This window comes from Chanos chanos, chromosome 3, assembly GCF_902362185.1.
Source record: "Chanos chanos chromosome 3, fChaCha1.1, whole genome shotgun sequence".
In the NCBI taxonomy this organism is placed as follows: domain Eukaryota; kingdom Metazoa; phylum Chordata; class Actinopteri; order Gonorynchiformes; family Chanidae; genus Chanos; species Chanos chanos.
In genome coordinates, this window is record NC_044497.1 from 19,604,645 (window position 1) to 19,613,867 (window position 9,223).

The 9,223-nt window shown below is 43.3% G+C and overlaps 1 protein-coding gene across 1 annotated transcript in view; it reads right to left on the bottom strand.

The window, feature by feature from the left end:
• The window catches only part of LOC115806363 (receptor-type tyrosine-protein phosphatase mu-like), a 141,980-nt gene extending 134,801 nt beyond the window's left edge, over positions 1–7,179 (bottom strand). Inside the window, exon 1 of the mRNA XM_030767037.1 lies at positions 7,105–7,179. The gene's annotated coding sequence lies outside the window, so the exon portion shown is untranslated. The remainder of the gene's footprint in view (positions 1–7,104) is intronic.
• Between the last annotated feature and the right edge of the window lie 2,044 nt (positions 7,180–9,223).

Below are 9,223 nucleotides of genomic sequence, written 5' to 3' on the forward strand. Positions count from 1 at the left end.
TGTGTGTGTGTGTGTGTGCGTGTGCGTGTGTGTGTGTGTGGGGAGGGGGGGGGGTGCATCACACGCCTTTGACCTCTTGGTAATCTAATAGAGTCATCTTTATTCACTCACTGCTTCCAATTACTCCCCATGGAGCACCCAGATAGGTATCGCTTTGTCATTTCCTCCTGAGGGGGGGGAAAGGCTTCTACCATCTCCCACTTCTCTCTCTCTCTCTTTCTCTCTCTCTGTCTTCATTCCTTCTTCTCTCCCTTGCTCCCTCTTCCTAATCTGCATAATGGTGCACTGAAGCCATGCCAGAGGTTGTGTTCCTGCCATGCTGAACGATGTTTGGGCAATTAGCTGCCCCACCTACTTCAGTCAGGGGCAAACCCAGCAGCTGGGGGATTCTGGCGGTTAACGAGGGGTGGAGGAGTTGACAGAGGACCAGGAGGTGAAGAGAAGTTGGGTTAAGACCCCAGGTTTATCTGGTGACCTCTTTTGTAGTTGCTGAATGGGCTTTCCAGAGAGTTGGTTTCACTGGAGTGGACGTTAATGTTCTTGTAAGCTTATGAAGTCGGCTGCCAGGGAAAAATTACAGGTCGAGTTCTGAAACCTGAAACCCCCCCCCAAAAAAGTTTAGAGTTTTCAACTGTGGATGAAGTTGTATCTTCTCTGGTGTGAATACAGAACAGACAGGATTCCAGAGACTGAAAACCTTGGCAGTGAACACCTTCATCCTCCGGTTATGTATACAAGGCACACTTCCAATAATCACTTCCCAGTTTGTCTCTGATTGTCTTTGTTTGTTGGTTCCAGGTTACTGGAAAGTTCCTAGTTCGAATGTTTGAAACAAGAATAAGAGGGGCGAATTCACGTCCAGCTCACTGAGACGACAAACACACACAAACAGGATAGCGCATCTGCGTGTAAAAATGTGCACACACTGCATGCAGTCCTTACAAAACTGGCACTAACATTTTCTCAGTGTGGAAGACATGCAACTGGCTGCTCCAACAAGCAGATTTCACATGTTCCTACACGTCTAATGCTGAACGGAGGCTGGTGAAGGTCCCTGTGACAACAGACTGATTTGTGTGTGTCAACGTTATCATATGAGTCACATGAAAGAGCCAATGTACCGGCCTGATGAACTGTATCTGTTGGTCTTATTTATTTGGGAGCAGCTGTGTTTGCCCTGATAACACAGCCTATTTGAAATATTAATGAGCAGTGGCTTGCGTCGGAGCGTTGGGAGTCTGACCGCCCTTAAATATCACTTGTTTTCCTCTGGCCAGGTATCACACACCCATTTAGTCTCACTGCCCCCCCCCCCCCCCGCCCCCATTTTTTTTTAAACCCAGCCCAGGGTGCATTAAGTGATGTTTTGGGCATGGAGCAAATCAATTCAAGTGCTCCCCCCCTCTCTTTCTCTCTCCTTCCCTCTCTCTTTCTTTCTCTCTCTCCATCTTGCTCATTCTCTCTCTCTTGCACACACACACAAACAAATGCTGAAAATTTGGAGGTGTTTGGAGTCCAATTTGCACTGGAACTGTGATGAATGGACTATATAACCAGCCAACCGCAAGACAAATTCAGAGAAGATCATTTGATATTTGTGTATTTGATATTCCAGTAATGTGTGTATATTTTTACAGTCCTTTCTCCAATGCACAGTCTGCCATGTAAACATGCTTGCATTTGAACTGAATGAATGCTGTATATACATTCAGAGACACTGAAGGTTACACTAATATATGGGTGCAGTTTTCTTCAGTGATGGGCAGATCACACACAAATAGTTCCATACTTGAAGTGCCAACATAAAAAGGTTTGGGATACCCTCGTCTTCTTTTTCTTCAAACAAAATGCTCATTCCACAGTGGAAATGAAAAAAAAAGAACCAGTAACTGATGCCAGCCACAGCTACAGTAGGCCACAACCTCAAAATAATCTGAAAAAAAAAAAACCTGGAAAAAATGCCAAATATGTCAGGATGCATGTATTTTTTCATTTTTTCCACATTAGTTTTGTGCTCAGTGTTTATTGATAGTCCACTGCCTCAGTATGGTCGTTGATTCGCTGCCAAAAGGCAGAGGCTGCTGCCACTGAAAAGAGGAGCTGTTCTTCTTGCCGTCTCAGGCCGAAGGTATTAAAAGACAGATCATTGTTTTTCTAGCTTGGCTGAGCCAAGGAAACACGCTCCCTTGCAAGTCGATTGGTGCTGGCAGAGTGGAGAACTTACTGAAAGGGAAAGCCAAACAAGCAGGCCCCTTCACGCCGCACCCAGGCAGCCAGTCAAACGGCACAGGGCTCCCAGTGTCGTGACCGGCCTGCGAGGTTTGGAACGGGCAGCTGCGGGGTCTGGGAGTCAGGTTTTCTCTGCAACTGTGTCTTGTGTGTTCAAATCATCAGCACAGTAACCGGTAGAGTTTTTCTCATCTGCTACAACCTCAGGAATGAACATGAGGTCAGTACCCTGTAGCCAAAAATCAACCAGTTAAACACTAACTCAAATTCAGCACTGGTCCAACACTGTGGGCAGTTCCTTACATTTCTAAGGAATTAATTAATTACACACAAACTTAAATTCAGGACTGTTCCAACACTGTGGGCAGTTAAACACTACTCAAATTCAGGACTGGCCCAACACTGGGAAGTTCCTTACGTTTCTAAGGAATCAAATCATAGTCATGCCACATCACTGGTATATTACACACTTATGTGTTTCAGATAAGTGTAATAAAATAAGTATTTAGCATTCTGATAGTTATTGGTAATTTGTTTTTTGAAGTCTGTCATTTGGACCTGTGGTGGATTCAGTTTTGACAGTTAATTTCAATTGCTGTTTATTAGCTATAAATCACAAAGAAAACAGCAGTAAAGCGGGTGCCATGGGCTTTGCTTCCCACATAATTAAGATGAGGTGACACCACTCAGATTTGACAATAAACCCCACATACTCACTTATGAGTACAGAAACACTTATGAGTACAGAAATGCCATTGCTACTCACATACATACACACACAGACTAACGCATGCATGCTTCCAAACACAAACATGCATGCACCCACGTCCACACATACATATACATACATGCTCTCATGCACAAACACACACACACGCGCACGCACACACACACCCACGCACACACACATGCATACACACACAAACTGCTAAGCTCTACTGGGACCAGTGTAACTGAGTCAGTTACTCCCTCTGCATTGACTGATGGATGTGGGCAGAGCCGACATCCTCATTGCACAGATAATCACATTTCAGAATGAGTTTTCTTCCCCTCCTAATGTGATAATGCTTGTCTGGGTAACATACAAGAGGCTGTTGAGGAGATAATGTGAGAGAACTAGTCTTCCCATTTAGCCTCTCCATTCAGAGAATATCACTCTCCACCGCGCCTCTAACCTGAGGGGGCAGACTTCATCAGCACAGAAACATATATGTTCATTTTCTCCACCACCCAAAACAACACTGCTGAACATACAGCTGCTCCAACTACTGCTAGTCAAATCTCTCTTCCCCTCGCTCTTCGAGAATAGTTTTTGTCTATTTTCTTTTTCTTTGTTTCCCACAAAATGAACAAGGAAGCTTGAAGGGAAACTGATAGAAAAAAAAAGAATCTGTCACTAACCAACTTTCAGCTTTTCAATTGGATTCCTAGCTCTTTAGCGAAGACAAATGACAGGTTTCGACTGGGATTAATTGTCGACATAAAAGCTATAATGGACTCAAATCGCATTAGACATCCAGGGTACAATAAAGCCTCTCAAACATGTGTGTGCTCTCCTGGGATTCCTGATGACATTACGGGCACTGATATTCACAGCTTGGAGTCAATATCTACCCTTTTAATGGAGAACAAAGAACCTTTGGATTTATAGCACTATTAGCCATCACATCTCATGCTGATCTGGTGAAGTGCGCTAAACGAAATGCTAAAAGCCTTTAAAAAAAAAAAGAAAGAAAGAAAGAAGAGTGCCTTCCAGGAAAAAAAAGCCCCAACAGCCTGTGCAGAGGTTTACACCTGTTTGGGGAGCGGCGTAAGAATGCTTTCATGTCCTGAATGGACTGCTGACGGAGTAACCGGACACTGACAGCGCGTTGAGAGCCACTACCTTGGCCAGACCCGAGGGGCACAGAGATGATACCTCATCAAACAGAGAGGTGGCGTAACTCCACTCCAGCAGCTGTGAAACTCCCTGCAGGCACAGGTCAGCAAAGGTCAGGAAGAGAGACAGAGAGATGAAGAGAGAGAGTGAGAGAGAGAGACACTACACTATCTGCTACAGTCACACGAATGCTCACCCAGCATCAGCGTGCCAGCCGGAAAGGTCAGAGGTCACAAAAAGAAACAGGGCACATTTTTAAACAGCAGGTTGTCTCGCTCTGGTTCGGTACTTGTCCCAGATTCACAAAGCAAGGGTCATATGATTTATAACACAGCCTGGGGGGAAGAAACAAGCTATAATCGGGAAGCTAATGAGAAGTTCAAGGAATACAGAAACTCCCTATTCTCTCTAGGAGGTGGGCTAATGCAATACATAGAGAGAGAGAGAGAGAGAGAGAGAGAGGGAGAGGGAGAGAGAGAGAGAGAGAGAGAGAGAGAGAGAGAGAGAGTTATCTGCCTCTCCTTTTTTTTTGTTGGAGGCGCTCTGAGCAGGAGCGTTTGGTAGCAGCAAGAGAAGGTAATATGACATTCACTAAGGCCAGTTCTCCTAGCTCCCGCTGACAGCTACCAAATGAAAAAGACCAATGTATCATGGAACAGTCTTGTCCCCTTGGCCAGTGGCATAGAATTAAATAGATAAGGGCTGTCATATATACTGCGTATGGCTGGGTGAACCATTTCAGACTGTCCTGTCACGCCTAGGTGAACTTGGCTTCAAGTATTGATTACCAAAGAAAAAGTTCAGCTTTCATTATGTTGCCACGTTATCTCCAGCAGGCCAAGCCTGTTGGAGTCTGCATGGCAGAGACTGTCATTCTGGAGAGTTTTGCTGAGATGAAATAAAAGGCTTGATTCACCGCTCAGGCTGAGAGTCCACATTTTGAACATGAATAAGAGGTAAAAGGCACTGAGTCAGAGGAAAACTTAATGAGGACGCAAGCATGACTAATTGTTCCCAATTCAGGCAATCAGAGAGATACACTCCCCGTCCGTCAGGGGTGCTCCTGAGAGAAGACATTATCGCGTCCGGATGCAAATGCCGCATGTCGGCACTGCCACATTCGCTGGGAATTGCGAATTGAGCACAAGAAGAGCCGTTAAACACGTAGGTCGCGGCCCTGCCGATGAAGCGTGCGTTAACCTTGAGCGACCCATTGCTGTGGCGAAATAAATCAATTCCGGTGGAAAAGTAAACACCTCCCTCTTTTCTCTCTCTCTCTCTTGCTCTCTCCCTCTTTCTCTTCTTCCTCCTACTATCAAGCCATTTCTCAGAGTGCCCGTTGAGCATGCTGGCAGAGGCAAGATGCAATTAGCAAAGTCCTCACAATTAATTCTCTCCCTGCCACCGCGAGACGCGTGAAAAAGCCATCGGAGGTGCTGCCTGCGCGTGGTTAGGCATCAGATTTAAGAGCAAAACCAGTTGGGTCAAAAGGGCGGCTTTATCAGCCTGTGAGAAAGTGCTTATTTCTTTAGTGCTCGCCGCCTAAGTATAGGCACGGATCTTTCACAGTGTCAAAAAGAGAAACACACAGAAAGTTTTTTTAAACATCTCCTGAGAATAAAGTTTACAATGACACATCTGGATGTCCTTACTGCTCACGGGCTGAAGCTTTCTCCTGCAGTTTGCCTCATGTCCAAATTTGATTGGACATGACTGATGTAAGCTGTCTAACAGAGACAATTTGAGCCAACCAGAAATCAAGTCAGATGTGCTAATGCATTACTTATTCCACCATTCAAGATTAGGATGCAAGGCTTTAAGATGAGGGGAAGCAAGCTTACTCTAGGTCTCTACACAGATTAACACCAAGGTTACCAATGTTTTTTCTGTTAACATACGGAGATGTTTACTTTCAGAGGCCTGACGGTTCATCAGGTGCTGATCACAAGGTCTGAGGGTGAGGAAACTCAAAAACAGTCTCTCTCCACAGTGTCAATTTGTAGGATTCCAAAAACAGCAGATAGCACTCACAAAGATGAGCCACACGATATTTAATCAGCCACTGTCTCCTTGACAACCACATATAGCTTATTAACAAGAGTAAAAAACAGACACTGTACATTTTCTTTCTTAAGTATGTAAACTTAAATATCTAAGTGTACCACTGATCATTTTAAAACCAGCAAAATCATTTAAACTATTTGAAAGGGTAAAAGCACAGAGCAGCTTTACTGGAACTGAACTGATTTCCCTAAATGACCTACCACTACAAGACAACTGGCCATGAATGCTGTAAATGAATTCATATTATGTTTTGATAAACATATACAGGCTGGATTTTGTTTGCATACATATAACGCTACACGTGTGTGTGTGGAGACATTCAATCTTGCACCCATCACAGCTACACTTATCCACACTGTCACTGGCTGGTCTTCATGATATCCTAATGAAGTACATCTCCACCAAAGCAGAGGTGAGCATGCTGGCACACAATGGGGAGAATGATTTACAGACGAGGAGCCAAACACAAGTGAGCAGCTCCATTCCGATGCTAAGGTGAAACAAGGGCGTGAACAGCTGTTTTGTCTCTGGAGTTCTTTAGTTTCTATTGAGACTTTTCCTTAAACTATTCCTAAAAAACCCCAAAAACCCATGGTTCCATCTGATGACCTGGGGTACACGACCAGGTAAGGCTGCCCTGTTTTTAAATGACTTGAGCGAGGTGTGTGTTTAAGTTTAGGGTCTAGAGTGAACTGATCCCTTGGGTAATACTGATGTACTACACAAATGTACATCTCATGATTTTAAGGCACATGCTCAATGCATATTTTCATTTTGCATGGTCATTCTAAACTGTTTCCTACAAACAATGTACTGCAATAATCACTGCAAATCCTTATTTATGCTTTGGTTGCTGGCATGCAATTCACCATGGAAACATTTAAATATGCGCAAACGTCAGTTAGTCAGTTTCCTGTTTGGAGAGGACTTACCTGTGGGGAGCCAGGGGTCTGTAGGTGGTTTGTCCTTTGTGTTTACCTGCTCCCAGTCAAAGTCATCATCTTTGCCTTGGCTGTACCCACACTCTGTATAGGGCCTCTCAAAGTTACAGTCACCTGTCACAAAGAAAGAGAGAGAGAGAGATTTCATTTTTCTGTTACACCTCTTTGGATAAATACACTGAGAAAAACAGACAAAATGAGAGAGAGAGAAAAAGAAGAAGAAAAACGGAAACAGAGACAGAATATGACATGACCTGGACAGTGCTCTTTGGAGAAAAAGCCTGTGGTAAAATTAAGTTGAGGTTGTCTGTTTTAAAGACAAAATCAGTGCTAAGCCACTCACTGGGCTTCTCCATTACAGTAACAACATGGTATCACTCTCAAAGGCATTTTGCCATTTTTCTTCCAATCACAAAACATTACAGGAGACAAACGTGACACCAATGCGCCATTAAGTCTGTACATATATACAAGCATTTTTAATGTTTTCACCGTCAACAAATCCATTGTGTTTTCTACATGCGGTCAGTTTTAATATATGTTGTATGACAGTGAGGAGGTGAATACAAATTCTAGCGAATATTTTTTTTCCCCACTGTTTCATCTCCAACTCATAAATGGGTTCCTCAGTACACAAAGACCAGTCGCAAAACACAGCTTACTTCAGCCGCCCAGGGATTCTCTCTTATATTGTTCAAAACTCAGCGTGACATTCGGAGAATTGGATAGAGGGATTAAAGACAGAAAATATCAACACTGTGCCCTGAAAGGAGGAAACAAATCCTGCATATAGACAGATTTTCAGCAGCAGAAATGATGAAAAAAATATATATATATTCTTTTTCCAGAAACACGTACACCCAAGATCTCTGTGCATCTTCTCTTCAAATGAGTGTGATAGGATTCCTTTAAAAAAAACACATAAGCTTAATGAATATATTTAGAAACACCCTAGGCTTTGAGACCCTGTCAAGGTTTGAATGAAATAAGGTTGAGATGCATGTAATTTGAGCTCTTGTAAGGGGAGAAAAGCTGTCATCACCTACAGGTCTGTGAAAACTATGCCACAGCAAGTTTTACCGATCAGCGCTTTTATTTTGACAGCATCATCGTTACATCCCCCACCCCCACCCCTCCCCAGACATACACACATGCACACCTCCTCTCAGATAATCAAAAGAATTTATTTATTTAAGATCTTCCACTTCATAACAAATATCAATTCCTCAAGACTGAAAACAGAAAAAAGTCACATGTATTTGGTTAGGGGATCAGTCATGACATTTCAGTCTGCTCTTATCTAAAGTTTAAATAAATCTGAAAGTGAAAATCTTATGTAATTTGACTTGGCACTTTGTCTGAATGGGTTTTATATCAGGGTTTTATGTGAGGCATTGGCCCTTATCAAAATGACCTGAATAATATTAAATTTTGGTACCTCTGTATAAAGTTTTGAGTCATTCATTTCTATATAGCGCATGGCCTCAATGTCTGTTCCATTCACAGCCTCTGTGAAGCATCTTTAGGGAGTCTGTTGGTCCAATAGGGCTGCAGATGTAATGGACAATAATTAGGCCTTTTTAAACTTTCCTTGAGGGAGACATTAACCTCTTTTCAGATGGGCTGAACTGCACAGGCAGGTCAACCAAGACTACACCATTAGGATGTTACAGTGTCCTCTAAACAATCAATTTCTTCAATGTCTTCGACTTCACTGAAGGACCCAAAAAATAATCAGCTCCCGTTATGATCACTAAATACACAGCAAGTTATAATTTAAGCAAAAAAAAAAGAGAGAGAGAGAAATGCACAGCAGTCCCCCCCTCCCCATCCTCCCATTTACAGGGATAGATTTTGGAGCCAGTATGTGGTGAGTTGGAACCAGTATGTGGTGAGTTGGAACCAATGTGTGGTGAGTTGAGTCACAGTGTCCAGTGTTGTAGCTCTGGTTCTCTTCTATATATGATGTCACTGAATGCGTGGACAGAAATAAACAGATTCAACACAGCTTCATGAGACAAGAACGCTGACAGCAGGAATCAGACACACCGCACACACGCATGTGCACACACACACACACACACACACACACCTCTTCTCTTATCCCCTC